The sequence below is a fragment of the Halichoeres trimaculatus genome, unplaced genomic scaffold, assembly GCF_033239565.1.
Source record: "Halichoeres trimaculatus isolate MK-OKI-2021-1 unplaced genomic scaffold, fHalTri1.1 fHalTri1_scaffold_11, whole genome shotgun sequence".
Lineage (NCBI taxonomy): Eukaryota > Metazoa > Chordata > Actinopteri > Labriformes > Labridae > Halichoeres > Halichoeres trimaculatus.
Window position 1 is genome coordinate 7,324,766 of NW_027437189.1, and position 19,316 is coordinate 7,344,081.

Consider the following 19,316-nt stretch of genomic DNA (forward strand, 5'->3'; position numbering starts at 1 on the left):
GTGCAGAGTTTGCCTCCGCTCGTTTTCGTGTTTGCTCATGAGGAGAGATACTTATGTGCCGTCAACTCAGCAAATCGAATCACATGACGCCCACATCCTCTCAGACCGGAGGGAGAGGAGTGTGATGATGCAGCTGAGTGGATTTACTTGGCAAACCTCTGCGGTGTCCATGAACACAGGTGAGAGGAGCTGCTTGTGTTCTTCAGCTTATTTTAAATGCGGCGTAAAGAGCCCTTGTGGTTGATGTAATCAGATCTGCAGCTTTGTAAGAGAGCAGGCTTCGACTGGATGTGGTTTCTGCTGTGTGTTATTTTATTGTCAGGGAAAGGACGAAGTGTTATGTGGGTGAAATAATTTCCCTGTTGAATCAATAGAGCAGCTCTGATACTGATTCTGAAATCCTCTTACAGGTGGTGCAGGAGTCCAGAACTAGATTGATTGATTGCCCAGAGGGTTGTGTGCTGAAACGGGGGAAGAAATATTTTGTTTCTCAGCAACAAAGTAAAACACTAGACTCAATAGCAGCCTTGTGTGGTGGCAAAGCAACTATCAGCTGCTAGGCCCTGTTATTCTGCAATATGAAAACATTATATGTGCCTTTAACAGTTCATGTGAGCTGACTTGGCTACTGTGTAGGGCTGAACAATTAATCTAGTTGAAACCGACATCACAATATGAAGGAATGCAATTTCGAATCCAAAAATTTTATGTACACATACCTAGAGGGAATATTGTAACTTTTTCCAAACGTGCAAAAGTTCATGCTGTTTGTTCTGTCAAAAAACCTGTGAGCTACACTGAGTCACAATAGAATGGCTGTGGTTAATAGAACCATACCCTACAGAAGAGGATTAGCAAAGTATAACAATGAAGAAAAAAAAAAAGGTCAATTTTTTCTAACTATTTTTTATGAGAAAAATTCTGAGATTAAAGTCAGAATTCTGACTTTTTATTTCTCAGAATTCTGAGTTTAAGTCAGGATTTATGGAAGACAATTATGGCCACTCAAAAAAAAACCAACATTGTTTTTTTCTTTTTAACAATTTTTTATGAGAAAAAAATCTGAAATTAAAGTAAGAATTTTGACTTTTTATTTCTCAGAATTCTGAGTTTAAGTCAGGATTTATGGAAGACAAGTATGGCCACTCAAAAAAAAAAAAAATTTTTTAATTACTATTTTTTAATGCCAAAAAAATTTGAGATTAAATTCAAAATTCTGACTTTTTTTTCCTCAGAATTCTTAGTTTGAGTCAGTATTTATGGAAGACGATTAGGGCCACTCAAAAAAAAATCCATTTTTTTAATTACTATTTTTTTATGCCAAAAAATTGAGATTAAATTCAGAATTCTGACTTTTTTAAAAAAAATTCTTAGATTAAAATCAGAACACTATGGAAGACATTAAGGGCCCCTTAAAAAAAAAATCAATTTTTTATTACTATTTTTATAAGAAAAAAGTCAGAGGTCTGATCAGAATTCTGAGAGTTGGAATTTTTTTTTTTTTGTTTGTTTTTTCTGTGGCCCTAATCATCTCCCTAATACCCCTTGTTCACTTTGTTCTATAAAGTTTGTTACTCTTATTGGCAGCTGGAGGTCAGTAAAATTTCAATGTTCCTTCTTCTTTTTCAATTAAAAGTGCAAAAAGGAATTGTTTGTATGTTGACCGTATCCTTTATTATGTTGGTCATTCTATAAAATGACCAAGTGACCAGTCTGTTTAGTGAATAACGCAGAAGATAAATGTCCCCCACCAAAAAATCGCATGCTAAATCACAATCGCAAAATTAGTTCACAAAAATCACAATAAGATAATTTTACAAAATCGTTCAGCCCTACTACAGTGTGAGACTTCACTGCGAAACTGAGACTCTGAGACTGGAAACAGTCAGCTGACGGCCTCCCTTTGATAGGACATATCTTGAGACAAGGATACTTGTTTTGCTCCAGCCTCCATGGCCTTGTGCTCAAAACCCTTTATTTTGAGTTTTAATGTAAGAAAGGGAGGAGATGTTGCTAAAATCTGTCTGGCAAGCTCTGAAGCGAGATGTAGCCCACAACCAAATCATATATTCTGTTACATGTCGGCTAAATGGCTGCAGCAAAGCAGAGGAGGATGTTTCATCTTCTCAGTTTCTCAAAAAAAAAAGATGGAAACACTCGAGCCAGTGGGGGATTTTCCATATTTAGAAAACATAATAAACATGCACACATTCCTTCCCTGCACCTCCTATCCTCCATGTTTATCCCTCTCCTCTCCCAAATCTGGTGTCTCTGTCCTTACCATCCTCTCCTCATTTTTCTCCTCACTGTCTCTCCTCCTCCTACTCCTCCTCCTCCTCCTCCAGCAGCAGAAGGGTCTCGTTCAGCCTGCAGTGTGTGTGGTGTATGTGGAGTGTATTCAGAGATAGAGAGAGCCTGGGAAAGGAGAGGGCATAAACAACAGAGCAAACAAACCACCTGCTTCCTGCTGAGGTCTCGTGTTGTTGAATGTGTGGACAGAAATAGAGGCGCGTAACCTGGCAGTAGAATTAGAACAGATAGAAGGGACAGAGGGAGGAACATCAGGAGCCAGCACAGCACTTATTCACTGAAACAAACTGCATTATAAACACAGACTGAAGCGTAGCTCAGGGACACCTGAGGACAAAAGGTAATACGGTAAATACAAGTGTTTTATCACCAGGTCTGTCCATTGACAGGACACTGATCTGCTGACTGGTCTGCAGCTACATTCTCAAAAATCACCACTTAATGTCCATTTTCTGGTCTCTTATTATTTTGTTAGCCATATAACTTGTGAATTTGGCGATTTTAGGAGGTTCCCTTGAGGCTATCTTGTTGAATTTGGAAACAGTTTGCAACAGGAGATCCTGCTAAGTTTCTTATTATCTGAAGAGAAAAAACAAGAAAGATTAAAACAATCATGATGGATTACTTTCTAGAAAAAAATCATTATCAGATTTGAAAATAGGGATTGTTTTCAGTCTTAAAATGCTGTGATGAAACTCAAAATATTGTCATTTATGTTCCATGTTCTGGTCAATCCTGTACTATTTATTCAGTTCAGTAGCATTGTGTATGACATGCTACCAAAAACTTGATGTTTTCATTGAAGTTTTTTTTTTTTTTTAATTCTGGAAAATATCAGCCAAAGATTGAGTGCTTGCACCTTTTTATGGCCCAAATACACTAGATGTGTCTCCGGTCCGGCTCTGCTCCATTGTGCGTTGACTGCATATGTCAGCTCACACCAGCTGTGTGTTCAGTCCAGCACCTTGCAGGACACCAGACAACTGAAGACACAAGAATCAGGAGTTCCAGCTCTTCCCACCCCACTGATAAGCCTCTGGTCTCTCATGTTGGGCTGTTAAACCTCCAACCTGTTGCCTCCTGGTCTGGCTCCACTTGTTATGTTTGTTTGTTGTTGTAGTCAAGCTCAATCTGTTTTTTAGACTGTTTTAAAGGTCACTTGTTTTTTGTAAGGTAGTTTCTGTGCATGCCTTCCTGCCCTACGTTGAATTGACGCATCACAGTCCCGGCATCCAGCAAAAATAGGATTGTTGCATATATGCTGCAACCTGCCGGAGCAGGGATGCAGCAGATCCAGTGTGAGCTGACACAGTGACTTGAATTGAGATGTGTCTGATACGGTGCCTTGACAGATTGGAGCCGGTCCTGAGACGAAATCCTTATACTGGGCTGTGTTATTCTCTGATGATAATACTGATCCAATCTGATACCGGTGTTGATTTAGAACACAATACAATAGAATAGAACTTTATTGTCATGTAACAAGTACAACGAAATTGAAGTCACAGCAGCAAAGAAAACAAAAGTAAGAAAGTGTATAGAAAGTGTAAAAAGGTCCATAAGAAAATAGATGATGGCAGCTTGTCCATCATTGTCCAATTCAGCCAGCCTCCACCTCCACAGGGTCCAGGACTGAGCTTCCTCAGTCATGCTCCATCTCTGTCTTCTAGATCCTGTTTGCTCACAGCAGGTGAAGCTCTTCCAGTGTGGCGTTGGTGTCTGATGTTAGCTCAGTTAGCCATGTCTGTGAATAGCATGATGCTACTCTACCCTCTGGTATACCCTCTGTTGCTGGGTTAGCACGGCTAGCTTGTCCATCTTATTGGAGATAGATCTTACGTTCCCAATAACGATGGATGGAAGGACAGGTCGATGTCGTCACTTCTTAGCTCACACCTGAGAACCAGCACGTCGTCCTCACCTCCTTCTCATCACCTTGTGGGGAAACATCAGGCCTTGCATCAGTTAGCACCGACATGCTACAGGCTGCTAACAGCTGAGTTCATATGTAATCAATGCAGCCATGGTTACATGTAGGATCTCCAGACAAACACAGGAGAAAAGTAGTAAAAATATCGCTGAAGACACAAAAAGTTTGGTGTCCATGACAAACAAATGAGCCATACAAAGTAATGATCCACTTCAAATACAAAGATTACGAAAAAGAGCTGAAAAATTACAAGAAATGGACAAAGAAGAGAGAGCTGCTGCAAAAAGCAGCCATAGCCAACAGAGCGGCGCCTAGCAATTAACATTCTGTATTAATATAATATACTTAATATAAGTAAGAAAAAGAGAATGATGATTTGGCAACTTCAGGCTTATCTAACTCGAGGTGAGTAGATGAGCTCTATAGATTTGCACAGTGGATTGGCCCAAAGCCACCAATCCAAATTAGCTTTTCTGTTTTGGACTAATACCAGCATCCCTGCTAGAAATTTTCCCAAGCAACTCATTTCCTTGTGATTGCAACATAATTCTTAAATGCTGGCTTGGTGCCTAGTCTTGAAAAAAGAAAACATTCAGTCAAACTTGAGCACAGTTAAACCCTCAAAGTCTGAATGTATATAGTGCTAAAGTAGTTTGCTGTATCTGGCTTAAGATAGCAGAGCTAGCTCCCCCAGCCTTAAGCTCTCTTTGCAGGTTAACATCCACATCTGTGCTGGTCACACATTGCTGCTGTTTAGTGTTAATTTTCCAGTTTAACCAGAGCAATTTGTGTGGGTGTTGAGGTGTTATCCTTTAATCGTTGTACATCCGGAGCTGAGACTCCAAAATAAGCGTCTAAATAAAGATGAGAGAATGTACATACGTTCCTCCTGGGCTGTAATCACTGTCTCATTTTGGAGTCCAGTCCAAGCACCTGCTCCTGACTCAGCTGTGAATCACTGGTGGTTGATGAGACAGTCACACCCGTCATTAACACACACACACACAGAAACAACACAAACTGGGGATTCCCTGTAGCCTGAAGCAGGGCCTGCTGTTACAGTACACTCGGTCTCATGTGTCTCAGCGTGCGTCTGTCTGGACACTCGTCTCTGCAGCCTGTGAAGGATCAATCCATCGCAGCTTATTTGCAGTTTTTATCCCACAGAGACTCGCACACACAGGATGTGTTGTTGTACATCTAACACCCTTTGGAAGTGTAACCTTACTTATCCCCAAACACGGACATCTGATCCTGTGTCTTGTGCTGTCACATGCTGTATTTGTTTTGTGTGAAGGCGGAGCAGCATTAGTATGCTCTGGATCATGACCTGGTATTGAATGATTGACCCAGCTGTTGCTAAGTGAGCTGTGCTAACAAAAGGAGCATGGTCTACTGTACAGGGATTGAATGTCCCTTTGTTGGTGCTTATTCAGCTCTCCTGCCCTCTGTGGAGGTGTAGATTTGAATCCATATCTGAGAACCGTTTGTGCTCAGATGCATTAAGTCAAAACCACATGATTTACCAGGTCAGTCCAGGATATTTGACCGGGCGTAGCTCACTGGTGACTGTTGCTTCTCTGTGAGAGTGTCAGCTCCGTGATTGACTGACAGTCTATCCTGGGTGTACCCAAACATCAACCTCAGATCGATGTTGAAAAATGAAGCTAATATGGAGGCACTACGTCTGACTGTTCCTTGGAGACACTTTATTTTATTTCAGCTGAAATAAACACGATTATGACCTGGTACTAGAAATGTCTTTGGTGTTGAAAGTCAGCTTCTCTGTTCCTAAATACTTTACTGAAAGATTTATATTTTTGATGTGTCTTTTGTTTTACAGTTAACGAAGTGGTGAATTTTATGGATATGTCCAACTTGCCTTACTGGTAGCCACATATAGCCATTAGCCAGGAGGCTGCAGGTCACATCCCTGCCTCTTTCTGGATGGCCTCAAGGTTGGGTTGAGCCTAGGGATGGGTACCTTTCACATTTGAAACGATACGGTACCAATGTCCGGTACCTGGCAATCAATACCGGTACTCAACGGTACCAAGTTTCAGTACTTTTTTGTGTTTATGTGGTAAAAAATATCCATTTGTTTACTAATGAAATATAAAAAAACAACAAATTTATTCTTCAGTATATAACCCTGCAATGCTGTGTTCATGTCCAGCATGGAAAATGACCTACTCTTCCACTCCCTCACAGTCACAAGGATGCATTTAGGTACCTAAACATGGTACCGTTTGGTTTTACATGAATCAATACCCGGTACTTTTAACAGAATTCAGTCAGTACCTATAAAAGTACCTAATTTGGTACCCATCCCTAGTTGAGCCCCTATTTCCAGTATGGCAGCTGGTTTCATACCCCACTCTGGGATGTCATAGAAACAATAACAGACCATAGACAGTAGGTAGTGTGTTCACAGTCTCTTTGAGACACCATTAGCATTGGAGACCTTAATAACCAGTGAATAACCTAGATATTAGGGTGGGGACGATATGCTTTTCTCGTGATTCAATTGTATTACAACTTTTGGGTGCCATTTTAATTTTTAATTGCGATCCTTCGATATTTACAATTTTTGCAATTTTTTTTTTTTTTTTTTAACACCAAACCATGTAAAAATATTGAATAATGAATGATAATGTCTGCAGACTCTATCAGGAGCCATATTTCCAGTAAAATGCACATCACGTGAGTCAGAGAGAAACATTTCGCCCTCTGCTGGAAAAAAGTGGTAACTTTTTTCCAAACCAATTTATAAACAAAGACTGAAATTAAGAGTTTGAATTTGAAAAAAAAAAGATATCTTGACAACTTTTGATATTGTCAAACAAAAATCCTTATATATTGTATTCCATTTTTTTCTGCCACCCCTACTAAATATGATAACTGTCTCATCCTGCTGCCTCTCTTTAGCAGGATACTCTGTCACGTATCATTCTTCAGGAAAACACTGCATTATTTCTTGCAACAAAGTTTCTAGTTGTCCATTGTCGCAGAGACGTGCTGTGATTTCCTTGAGCTGAGATGGACAAGATGATGTGACACGCCAGTATTGTGCTACTGGCCTTTGAATTAACATGCTTTCAGGGGGAAATCCTAAGAACAGGCATTTAGGATAATGTGAAGTATGGAATCGCTAAAACAGTCTGCTATCAATTTTTTTATGCTCCTAGAAAAATTGAATTTCAGAGATATGTATTTTTTCTTCCAACGAACAATGACCATACATGGACATAGTGTCTGTGACGTCACCCATCTGTTTCTTGTGCAGAGTTTTACAGCCTATTGTTGATGGAGGCCATGTTGGCAACACTGGACTCAACCCAGCTTGGTCTGAGTTTAGCAGGCCTTTAGGCTAAACTTGTATGTCTTGTAACCTCAAAACAGCCAGGCTGTTGTGAGTGTGTTTGGTTCGTCCACACAAACAACACCAGACAAGAGTCAGTGGCAGAATAAGCTGTTTGGCATTGGGAGAAGATTTGGCAGATTTTCATTCATCGTTCCTTACAAATGTGGCTCCATTTGAAAGTTACCGAGAAGAATTGTTACAACATAGAAATAAACTACCAAACACAAATTAGCATGTGCTAAGCATGTATGATTTTTCTGTTAAATTTCTGAAAACTTGAAAGCAGTGTGCAATCTTAACCCAACTCTAGCTTTAAAAACTGGATCAAACAATAAAAGGTCAGTCGTCATGTGACTTTATTTTTGTTCAGTGTTTCAGAAGTTTCCACACCAGTCCTTTTTTCTCATCTAGTGACTTTCACTGATGATCCCTTAGAGGATTATGGGTAAACCGGTGTTTGACCTTCTCCTTATTGAACCTGGAGAATAAGTCACTCGTCACACTGGTCATCGCAGGTAGACTCTACGGTTAGAAATGGATTTTTCCGACCTGGAGGCTCATGTTGGTTTTAGTGGCACTGATTCTCTCTTTGACCTTTCAATCCTCTCTGAACCAATTGTAGTCCAGAGCTGAGCGGATTGTCGATTCTTCTTCCTCAGCAAACGAAGAACACCCGACAACAGCTTAATTAAGGATAAGGAGAAAGGAAAACCTCATTTCAAGCCCTGCTTAACATGCCTTGAGTCACTTTAAGAGAAAGGGTACGATCTTTTTGATAGCTGGTAACAGTTTGTGGAGTCTAACCATACATATGTATGTTTTCAGAGTTCTCATGAGAGACGAACACCGTTGATTGATCTCTGAAGAGAAAGAGCTGCACGTCTCAGCTCGTCTGAACGCCTCCTGAGATAATCTGTCCCAGTGTGATCGATTTTTGATTCTGCTGCAGCTTTCAGAAGAAGAAGGAGAAGAAGAAGAAGAAGCCTTTTTACCCGGACCTTTTGTTTTATTCATTACTTCACTCAGGACTTTTCCGAAGCAGCTGATGCTAATGGCCCCGGTCAGGCTTCTTATCTCCTGCTCCTCGGCTGATTCACCATGCCTTCAGGCGCAGGAGCTCAGCGCACTCATTGAGGATGGCAATTACACCAGAGTGGCAGTGATCATTCCCGATATCTCCGCTCAGTGAAAAGGAGAAAGAAAATTGCATTGTGTATCAAGTGTTATCAGTGATAATGCTGCATGTCTGACAGAGAGGAGAGAGACTTCTCCTGCTGCTCAATGGCATCTTGAAACTCGCCTGAGAGAAGGAGAAAGAGGCAGGGAGAGGTGGGAGGAATCCAGTTTGACTGGCACTTTGTTTGTGACTCCTGCTGGAAAAGTTTCACATTGTTTGTAAAAACAATCAAAAAATGAGCTTCTAGGAAAGCTCCCATATTGACCTCACCAGGGGAAATAACGTTTTAACACCCAGCCCAGGGTCCTGTTAAAAGAGGAAGGATATGGGGCAAACATAGCAAGAGGAGTTGAATGGGCTCTGCTTTTATTTATTTATGAGAGGAAGACCAACAATAATCCGGACGGGGAAATACAGCTCCCTGGTGTTTGAAGTGGGCTCGCTGTCAGCCGAGCAGCTGCTGACATCATGTGAACAGACAGAGCCCAGACCACAGAGCCGACGGGGGCTGAGAGGAGGCGAGTGAGAGGGCACCGAGCTGAGAAACACAGTGTGATGGTGCCTTTGCTGTCTGACACTGTGAGAGCTCTGCGGGCTGGATGGATCTGAGTTTGGGGGCAGTTTGGGTCTGACTGTGGACGCTCATGAGGAGATGAAGCAGCTCTGATCGCCCTGGTAAGGTGGGCCGTTTGTTCACGTTTGATTTGACCACGGGGGTCTGAGAGTTCTTAAGAGTCAGCGAGTCAAAATCAGCTGAACAGTAGGTCAGGATCAGAAAAACCTTTAAACTTGAATAAAAGATCCTCAAATGAGAAGATGTAACATGTCTGGACATTTTTTCAAATCCTTTGCAGTCCTCAAATTTTTAAGGTTGTAAGAACTTCAAACAGAGAGATGGAGAAGTTAAGGAAGGTTTTTTGGTAAAAGGCAGAATCTTAAGGTTTTGTCGATGGTTGGCACCCCCCCTCCTTCAAGATGCGATTTCTGCATTCTGCTCATGAGAACAGATCAGAGTTTGCCTGACAGGTGACTTCTTCAGTTAAATGGAAACCCCAGGACCCAGATCATTGGTTAGGTGTACTGGTTTGCCCGATAAGAGACGGATAAGCGTCTGTTATTGAGAACAGTGCATGGCACAGTGTGTGCTGGTATTGTTCATGACTGATGTTGGAACAAAACATCAAAGATGTTTTATTGACTCTGGTCAGTGGAGTGGAAGAGACTTTATTGTTTGGATTTTTATAGGGGGCCTAAAAATAAATTGTTAAACAAAATAAATAGATTTATACATGCAAAAAGAAAAACGCATTAATAAATAAATTACAAACGATGTAAAGCCTGACCCAACAAAAAATTGCCAGAAAATTCTTATTTTTGGAAATAAGATGTGTAGTAGCCCTTTAACAAAATCCACAAAAAAATTGCAATGTCATTTTTTACGAGTTATTTTTTGTAACACATTTGACGCGTTGGATGGTTTTAACAACTTTTATAGTAAGCATTTTAGTGTGAAGAAAATACCTATTTTAAAGAACAGTAACGGTTAAGAAGCCATTCTTACCATCATTTCTTGAACATTAGCAATGATTGTCCCAGAAAAAAAGTGTGTGGATGATTTCATGAGAGCAGCCTTTGTACAAAAAAGGGCCAAAATACAACTTCAGCTGCTTGTAGTGGTTTGATAATCCTGAACTTTTTAATATATTTAACAGGCTGTTAAAGACACTATTTATCATTTGGATGATATAGAGGTCATTGAAACTCATGTATCAAATATGATACGTTTGGCGTTCTAGGGCCCAACACTGACCCTGTAAACCAGCTCCAGGCTTCAACAGTTTGATACTTTTACCTTTTTTATTTTTTCCAATCAACTGTGTATTTAAGTCCTTGTTTATTTTCTGGGTTGATTTAAAGGAAAGTAAATGAAAAATGTTGAACTATGGATGTTAACTATAGACTAAAATTAAAAATGGATGCCATCTTGCAAAGCTTGAAGTGATGTCGCAACAAAAACTGCTCCCCCTCGTGGCTGGCTGCAGTGTTGGTCAAAAACTCTGTCTCCCCTGTTCATTTGACTGGGGCTGTGGTCAAACTGTAAAAAATAAATACACCTTGCAGAAAAGTCCTCTTTTTTTGTCTGAAAAGTTTCTTTTTCATTAGTTATTTGACGTTTAAAACAGGGTTTTACGTAACCTTTCACAATGATTTACAGCTGCCATTCTTTTGTATTTTTGGGGAATAGTGAAAAATGTTGGAAATGAGAGAAAAAAGATTAGACCTTCAAAGGAAAAAAACTTTTGTCACGTAGCAGATCCTGGCTCTACCATGGCAGTGTGTTTGATGGGGTTATTTTGGCTTCGCACCCTTACAAACCATTCCTTATTCAGTCCGTGGTGTTGACTAGTGCTGCACGATTTGGGGAAAAGGTGCGATTTGCGATTAGGCGGACAATATTGCGATTGCGATTGTGCTTGTGATTTAATAAAAAAAGTTGTGTCATGATGAGTCTACAGACTTGCTTGGTTATCATGGGGAAAAATCTGAATTGCATGTGCTGACATTGCGATTGCGATAACCTCTTTTGCGATTACGTAATTGCGTGTGCTGAAATTGCGATTGCGATTGCGATTGCGATAATCGTGCAGCCCTAGTATTGACTGTGATTGTCGTCTACTTCTCACATTGGGAGATAAAACAGAAGTATTCTCAGAGTTGTTAGGTTTAGTTGAAAGTTGGCCTGCCACGTGAGGCCCATCGAGCCCTCTCAGGTGGAGGCTTTCTGTCTTATCAATAAAAGCAGCAGAGGTGCTCAACAGACCTGAAGTAGCTGGTGTAGATGTTCCTAATGGAAGGCGAAGTCAGCAAAGAAGCCAGTCTTTGTGTGCGTTATTGCAGATAATGTGGGTTTATTACGCACAAATCAGGCTTAAAAGGCTCCAGTGGGATCTCTGTGAGCCTGCTTCTCTAATGGGCTGATTTAAGTGTCTGTGCTGACTCATACTCCCCCCAGTGATCCCACAGGCTTATGCTTCTGATATCTCTGTGCTCCAATCGCTCCTGTTCCATGTGTGGCTGCTGTTCATGTTCAAAACCTGTCGTGTAGGAAAAACCTCAGAGTGAGTAAAGTGCATACAGCCAGGTTGGTTTTTCCATAAACCGCGAGGTCGCGTTGCTCTTCGTGTCGATGTAACAGTGCGGCTCATTTCTGTCGGGACAGAGGATTCACCAGAATGTAAATCAGGACGGGTTCCTGAAATAACTTTGCAGAGCGAATCCCCACACACACACAGAAACAATACACACACACACACACACACACACACACACATAGGAGGACACACACATAATACAGCAGGAAGAGAAGGAGAGGCTAAACTGAGTTCAGCTCAGAGTTTCCCTTCGAGGGTCGAGTTGTTATTGTCTGGGGTGACAATGCACACCTGTGACGATTGTTTTGTGGCTGCAGCTGTGTCAAGTTTCCCTTCTTATCCTCACACACACACCCTCACCCTTCATATAAAGACTGTCTTTTGTTAAACTAGGACACACTGTAACAGAGCTGTGAGTGAATACTTCAGGAATGTGGTCATGAGGCGCTGAAGTTAGTGTCAGAAAGTTGAGGATGAAGCAAGACTCATGATATTTACAAAAGGTCAAAGTGCCACTCGTACAGTTTATCTTACAGAGCTCATGTGGAGCTTTTTGACTGTGTTGAATTTGGCACCCCCTGTGGACAAAGTGGGTAATTTGCTTCTTTTCTTTTAATCATTTTAAAACAGTTTTTGTCCGAGCTGAATACTAGCTAAAGATACATGAAAACACAGATTAATACGGTGGTGTATTGCATTTGCTTGACAACAATAAACAAAACTCCTGTTTTACAACATAACTACCTCATAAAAACAGGAATTTATTTACTTTTGAATTTCCTGTTTTTATGTGATACTATAAAAAGAGGATTTCCCATGATGTTCCACTGCATGACTCACTGCATATTTTTGTCGCTAAACATATGCTTATGATTCTTCGAGATGATGATTGAAGATTTTCATGAATTCTTTAACTTTCATAATCCTGTTTTTGTGAGATAGTATCTCTTAAAACTGGAAAAATCAAAATTAATTTCTGTTTTTACGAGAGTGCGTCGTAAAAACAGGAAATTTGAAAAAAAAAAAAAAAATCTGTTATATAGGAAAGTTATGGCGTAAAAACATTTTTTTTCTGAAGTACATGCAATACGCCACCGTGGATTAATGCCATTTCTTGTAAAATTAAATGTGTGGACAAAAAAATTGGATTGGAAAAGAAGACTGTTGACTGCGAGCCAGGAATGAGAGCGTGGTTATTAGTCTTTTTTTTCCACTCAGCAAACAAAGCCGCTCTTAGCTCAGTCAGGCAGAAGGTCATCATCGTCTTTTCAGAGCATCAGCCTCCAAGGTCGGCTTTACATGCTCATTTACATTAAACAAATCACAGCAGGTGCGCAACAACAACAACAGCGCCCTACCCTCCCAGTCTGAGTCGGTCATCTCTACAAAAACACGTTCATCATCGAGGGGAGCTCTGGCGTTAAGATATATTTCAAACGCAGCGCCATTAAAGAGCATGCTCCACAGCTGAGACCTGCAGCCGTGCGGAGAAGAGAGTAAACACGAGCAGAAGAGCAGAACATCGTCATCATCGTCGCCGTCGTCATCCCTCCATGGAAACCTGTTAATGATCTCATGGTAGGACCTGATTCAAGCGCAGGCAGGCAGACTAATTAAACAAACAAATGGCAATTATATGGAGCTCCATAATCCACATAGCAACAGAGTCAGTGGAGGAGAAAGAGGCAAACACAACAGACGCACAAACACTTATTGTGATACAGGACGAGTGCAGTCTGTCTGTTTTTGAATCTGTTTGGTTAATGTACAGTTTTGAGACTGTGGCTCACAGTAGCTTCATTTTCATTTCCTAAAGGCTGAATTTAACAAGGTATGACAACCTTTCAAATATTCCTGAAGGAGCTTTTAGATCAGATATTTTACGATGATTCCTGATGTTATCAAGCTTTTGAGAACGGCTTCATGTAGATAAGAAAACCCCTCTGTAAGAGTGTTCTCTAAAGACATATTGATTAACTCAAGATTTGTTTGAGCTGATTTCCATAACCTTACCCTAATTAGCTATACTGACTGGATAACTAAAATCTTTTCACACTTTTGTATGTATACACATATATGTGAGCGAATGTAGTATGTAGTAGACACTGCATACTGCCTACTGCTTTTGCATGTAGTATGTAGTATGACTGTTCTGTTGGGTCTGTTTTGCAGTATACAACTCTGATTTTCAGTTTCGGAGAATGGAGCTACGGGTTTTTTATTTTGCCTTTATTATAAATTTATAATAATAATAATAATAAACTTTATTTATATAGCACTTTTAAAAACATTTGTTTACAAATTGCTTTGACCCCGACAGCAGCATTAAAAAAACAAACAAACAAAAAAACATTTGGTAGATCTTGGAATTTTAGTTATTTTAGTTAATGATATCATAGCAAAATCATACACCAAAAGTTATGTCGTTTACTGAAAATAAATCTGGAAGGGATTTTTATTTTACAGCTGATGGAAAAACCACTACTATATAATTTACGTATGGTTTTAAAAAAGTGAATTAGTGGTTTACTGGGCTTTGGTGAATTAGTAAAAGTAAACACTTCTCTTATGGATAGAAGTGACAAGATTTACTGGTGTTTCTGCATCACTTTACTTCTATCTCACAGACAGTCTAACGTAAGTGTTGTTGTATTGTAGTTGTAATGCTGACTCATTTCAGTAGATGGCAGTAATTCACCAAAACCTTCCACCTGCATAGACATTTTTTTGGCGTACTGCAGATTTTGTAAGTTTTCACATACTACCTACTACATATTGAATTTTGGCCAAAATAGTAGGAACTACTTACGTAGTTGGCAGTTTGGAAAACAGCCTTTATCTTTAGCCGCGTTTCCACCAAGCAGACCTGTTTGGTTCGTCTCGGTACGGCGCGCTTTTTGCGGCGTTTCCACAGACTCATCCCGGGACAGATCCCTAAAAACCGAGACGAGCCGACCTATTTTTTTTTGGACCCTTTCGTATGGGTACCAGACTGAACCGATCCGCTCTTGGAAGGTGGAGCAACACACTCCAGACCGTTGATTGGTCAAAAGAATTGTCACTTACCCCGACAGCTGCTGTATTTCTCCTGGCCGCACACAGTCTTCTCTGAAACAAAGCTTGATTGCACTTTGTCTCAATGAGCTACATGTCAATCACAGAGAGGACGAAATGCTGGATGTCTTCTATGCGTGCTCTTAGTTTACTGTGTCACGTTTTTCTTCTTTGTTGGATTTAATAGCGGGGTATACTGCTACGGCGTCGCGCTATTGTTTAACAGCTGCGGCTTTCGGCATCCAGCTTACACACCGCCCACCACGAGAGGGCACAGTTTGCTGTGGAAACGCAAACGGGATCAGGCTTAAATGTCCCAAACTGTAATGAACCGAGCCTGACTGCTTGGTGGAAACGCAGCTTTTGATTTGTCAGTGTTTCTTAGCAATTTGTCTTATAGCTGTTTGGCATCGATAGAAAAGATTTGGCAGATTTTTTAATTGGCGCGAAACACAAAGGCATGGTCCTCACAATTGTGGTACCATTTAAAAAGTACCACAATTGACTTTTCAAAAGTATAAGATGTATAATCAAGAATCACTCTAATCACATCTCTTATCACAAAAAAAAGAAAATTTAACTCCTCACTTGTCTTTTTTTTTTTTTATATTTCTCTGCCTTCACTAACTGTATTTACCGCCACCTCTCAGCAAAAATGTCACTCATAACTGGATAGGATCGTCGGCACCAGAGTTGGAAGATTAGCTGTTATTGACATTAAGGGTCGTTGAATAGAAAAGGGCCTGGTTTGCTCCAAATGAATGCATAATGGATCATTTAAATGTTTGCAGTCAACGCTGACGCACAGAGACACTATTTGCTCTGCAGTGCAGTTGGTGGAGCATTAAATCCGTTGCCAGTGCTTTGTAAATTGTAAATAAGATGACGTCTTGAGTTGTTTGCATGGATTAAGGGTGTGCAAGAGCAGAGTTTGTAGTTTTTGCTGGTTTTAATGTAACGTAAACAATTTAACCCTTTAAGCCCCCGCCTCCAGGTTGAAGTATGACTTGACAGCGTTTGTAGCTGAGTTTCTCCCGTTAATTCTGATGTGCAATATGACAATATGATCAGTACTTTGATTTATGCATTGTGTTGCAAAATACCCCAATTGAAAGACCTTAGGGTTCAAAGATGATTTTTGGCACAAACATGAAACTTTTGAAGTTTTGATTAAAAACCTTAATTAAAGCAGTACATTAATTCATTACACAACTATAATGACATAGTTTAAAGCTCCTTTGACAAACTTTCCTTTTCTAAGGAATTTGGCGCCCCCTGTGGACAACAGGCAAAACTCACTCTGCAAATATTTCCAACACTGAATATTTGCTTGAGAAATATGATAATGCAGCTGTTTCTGTCATCTTTTTTGACATTCACCCCTTCATCACAGTTTCAGGCATCAAAAACTTCAATATGGATGGAGTCAATCTTGTTTTCTCAAATGAGACGTAACTGTGAACCTCAGTGGTTTTTACAGCCAGCTTCACAGGAGTTTTAAGACTCCAGAAAATGAGCTCTGGTTTGCTTTGAGCTGCATTATTGAAAGATTTTGTGAGTTGGACTAATTATACCGTGCTTCAAAGCCAGATCTGTTCATAAAGAAAGCTGGTTGAAGTTGAGTTTAATTCACTTTGCTCCCAGTATCTCTGTCGCTGTCCTGTCATTGCTGTAATATATTGTAAGCAGATGTCTCATATTAAATTTCACAGCTGGTTTGTTACCTTGAATTCCACAGGCTGATGGAGATAAATGCTCTGCAGCTGTAGCTTAATTTCTCTGTCTTGTTAGTATTCTCCCTGGATGCTGTCTGAGAAGCTCATATTCACTTGCTCAGCTACAGAACAGAGCTGTCAGCAGCATTGCATTACCAGGTTTTCAGCCCTGAGAGGTCCCAGAAAGATATCAGAAGGTTCAATTGCTTTTCTCTGATTGGTTCAAAATAGATGTGAAAAAAATCTATTTGTGATTTAGAGTTGTGTGAGGAATCTAGTTGAACTCCAGACCATGAATAAAGACTGAGGCAAGTTTTAACTGTTGCAAAGGTCAAACAAACACATGACCTGAAAGAGACTCTGTGTTGAAGTTCTGACTTTAAAGGAAGTCTTTGTTGGCACCTGTTTGTCAGCTCTGAGCCTTATTTATCTGTTATATTCGTCATACATTTTTGTTGAATTAAGCAACCAAGAACCACACTCTTACCAGAGTTTTCAGAAAGAAAGAAACCATTATCTTCTTGTTTTTGCCACAATTCTATTGTAAAATTATTGATGGTTTGATTTACATGAACATTTATCAGCTGTTATGAAAAGTGACGAGGCTAATCCACAAACACGCTTCATGTTTAAATCCACAATGTCAAACAAATGTTGTTCTCAAGCAGACCCGGTAGAAAAAAGATATGATGCTCAAAAGTATGTTAAAATCACTTCATAGTAACCTGAATACAAAATATTTTTCTTTTTAACAGAATAAGCTTTTTTTTCCTCCTCCCTTACCCTTCCACCGATTTTGTTTTCTTCAACTGTCATATTTCTACATCCCCACACAACAAACAAGTAAAATAGTTTGTGAGCGGCTGGTTGAACACTGGTTCAAAGCTAAAAAGAAGAAGTTTGTTGTTTTGAAGAGAATTTTTTTATGAAAGGATGTTTGATGGTGAAAAGTTGGCAAATGGGGGAGCTTTTGGTCCTCATAGGCCACCACCCCCTCACTAAGGGCTATGGTAGAGATAAGAGTTATTGGTCTTTAAAGGAGTGCGGACATTGAGGAGCCATTCTTTTCAAAGAGCTGTTTAAAAGACTGGCTTATTGTTATATTTATTTATTTATTGAAGAAATCAACTCTCATACTCAAACTCTGAGATATTAGTCGTTCACGTGAAGGCAGTGTGGACAATTTACATATGAAAACGTCATTCAGTCAACTGACTTGTTGGCGAACGTCACAGTTCTAGTCTCAGTTGATGTTGGAAGTAGCATCTAAAATCCAGAACCAGTCTATATTGCTAATTCTTCCCATTTCTTCTCACAAATTTGTCAATTTAGGAATTGACGGTTCAAAGTCAGTGTATTGGCTATCTGAAGTCTTGTTTTTTCTCATAGAAGATTTGCTAAACTCACTTGTTATTTACAACAACTCTTGAGTGACGACAAGTGTACAGAAAAACGTATGTACAGTAAAACAACCATGAAGCTCTACGCACTCATTTAATAAACAACAGCACAAAACTTCATTATAATACACTTCATTTCCTGAGCCTGTCACATGACAATGGGTGCCACCTAGGTCAGCAAAACATACGTCAAATGAGAAAGACTCAAATAACATATTTAAAGCAAACAAAATGTGCTAGTTACTGTTACTGTACTTCAGCAAATAATGTGCCTCGAATATTTAGGGATGGGTACCAAGTTAGGTACATTTGCAGGTACCGACCGAATTCTGTCAAAAGTACCGGATACTGACTTATGTAAAATCAAACTGTTCCATGTTAAGGTACCTAAACACATCCTTGTGACTGTGAGGGAGTGGAAGCGTAGGCGATTTTCCATGCTGGACATAAACACAGCATTGCAAGGTTATATATTAAAAAATAAATATGTCAAGTTGAAAAAAATATATATATTATTCTTTAAAAAACTAACATTTTTTACTACATTAACAGAGAAAAGTACCGAAAATTGGTACCGTTGAGTACCGGTACTGATTGCCAGGTACCGGTACCGAATTGTTTCAAAAGTGAAAGGTACCCATCCCTACAAATATTACATAATAAAATGCACATTGTTAAATGGCGCTTACAGTTGGAGTACAAACTTTGAGTCATTTCTTGATTTTCTGCAATTCTTACCTACAGTGCAATAGCCCTATACACCAAAATAAACACCTTACTAAAAAATTAAGTCCCAAAGTTTGAATAATGTCTAAAAGAACAGGCTGTATGCAAGCAGCAAACTCTTGTCTAAGAATATGAGAAAAGGCAGAAGTGCTAAAATCTGCTGTTTCTCGAGTGTCCGCTTGAGGCTGGCTCTGGAAGTACAGGAAGCTACCTACATACCAAAACCAAAAAAAGCTGTTTTCAAAGCAGAAATTAACCTATTTACAGCCTAATTAATAAAACGTCCCATGTCTAAGTCACTAATTTTACAATGGGGGTGATTTTTTTTCTAGCTCTGCTGTTTAGAGGATATTAAGATCACGAGTTCGCCCAATCAGAGGCACGGCTCAGCTCACATGACTAAGGTGCCCTATAGCTGTACTTGAAGCCCCCGCCACTTCTAATATGGCTGTGATAGCCGATCACCTTCAAAAAAATTGTTTCAGAAA

General features: G+C 39.8%; 1 protein-coding gene across 2 annotated transcripts in view; it reads left to right on the top strand.

The window, feature by feature from the left end:
* Window positions 1–19,316, top strand: part of pkig (protein kinase (cAMP-dependent, catalytic) inhibitor gamma) — a 41,689-nt gene that overhangs the window by 15,466 nt on the left and 6,907 nt on the right. Inside the window, exon 1 of one of the 2 annotated variants that reach the window (XM_074680722.1) lies at window positions 9,312–9,456. The exons of the other annotated variant lie outside the window; for it this stretch is intronic. The gene's annotated coding sequence lies outside the window, so the exon portion shown is untranslated. Of the gene's footprint in view, window positions 1–9,311; window positions 9,457–19,316 lie in introns of those variants that run through there. 2 annotated transcript variants of the gene reach the window in all.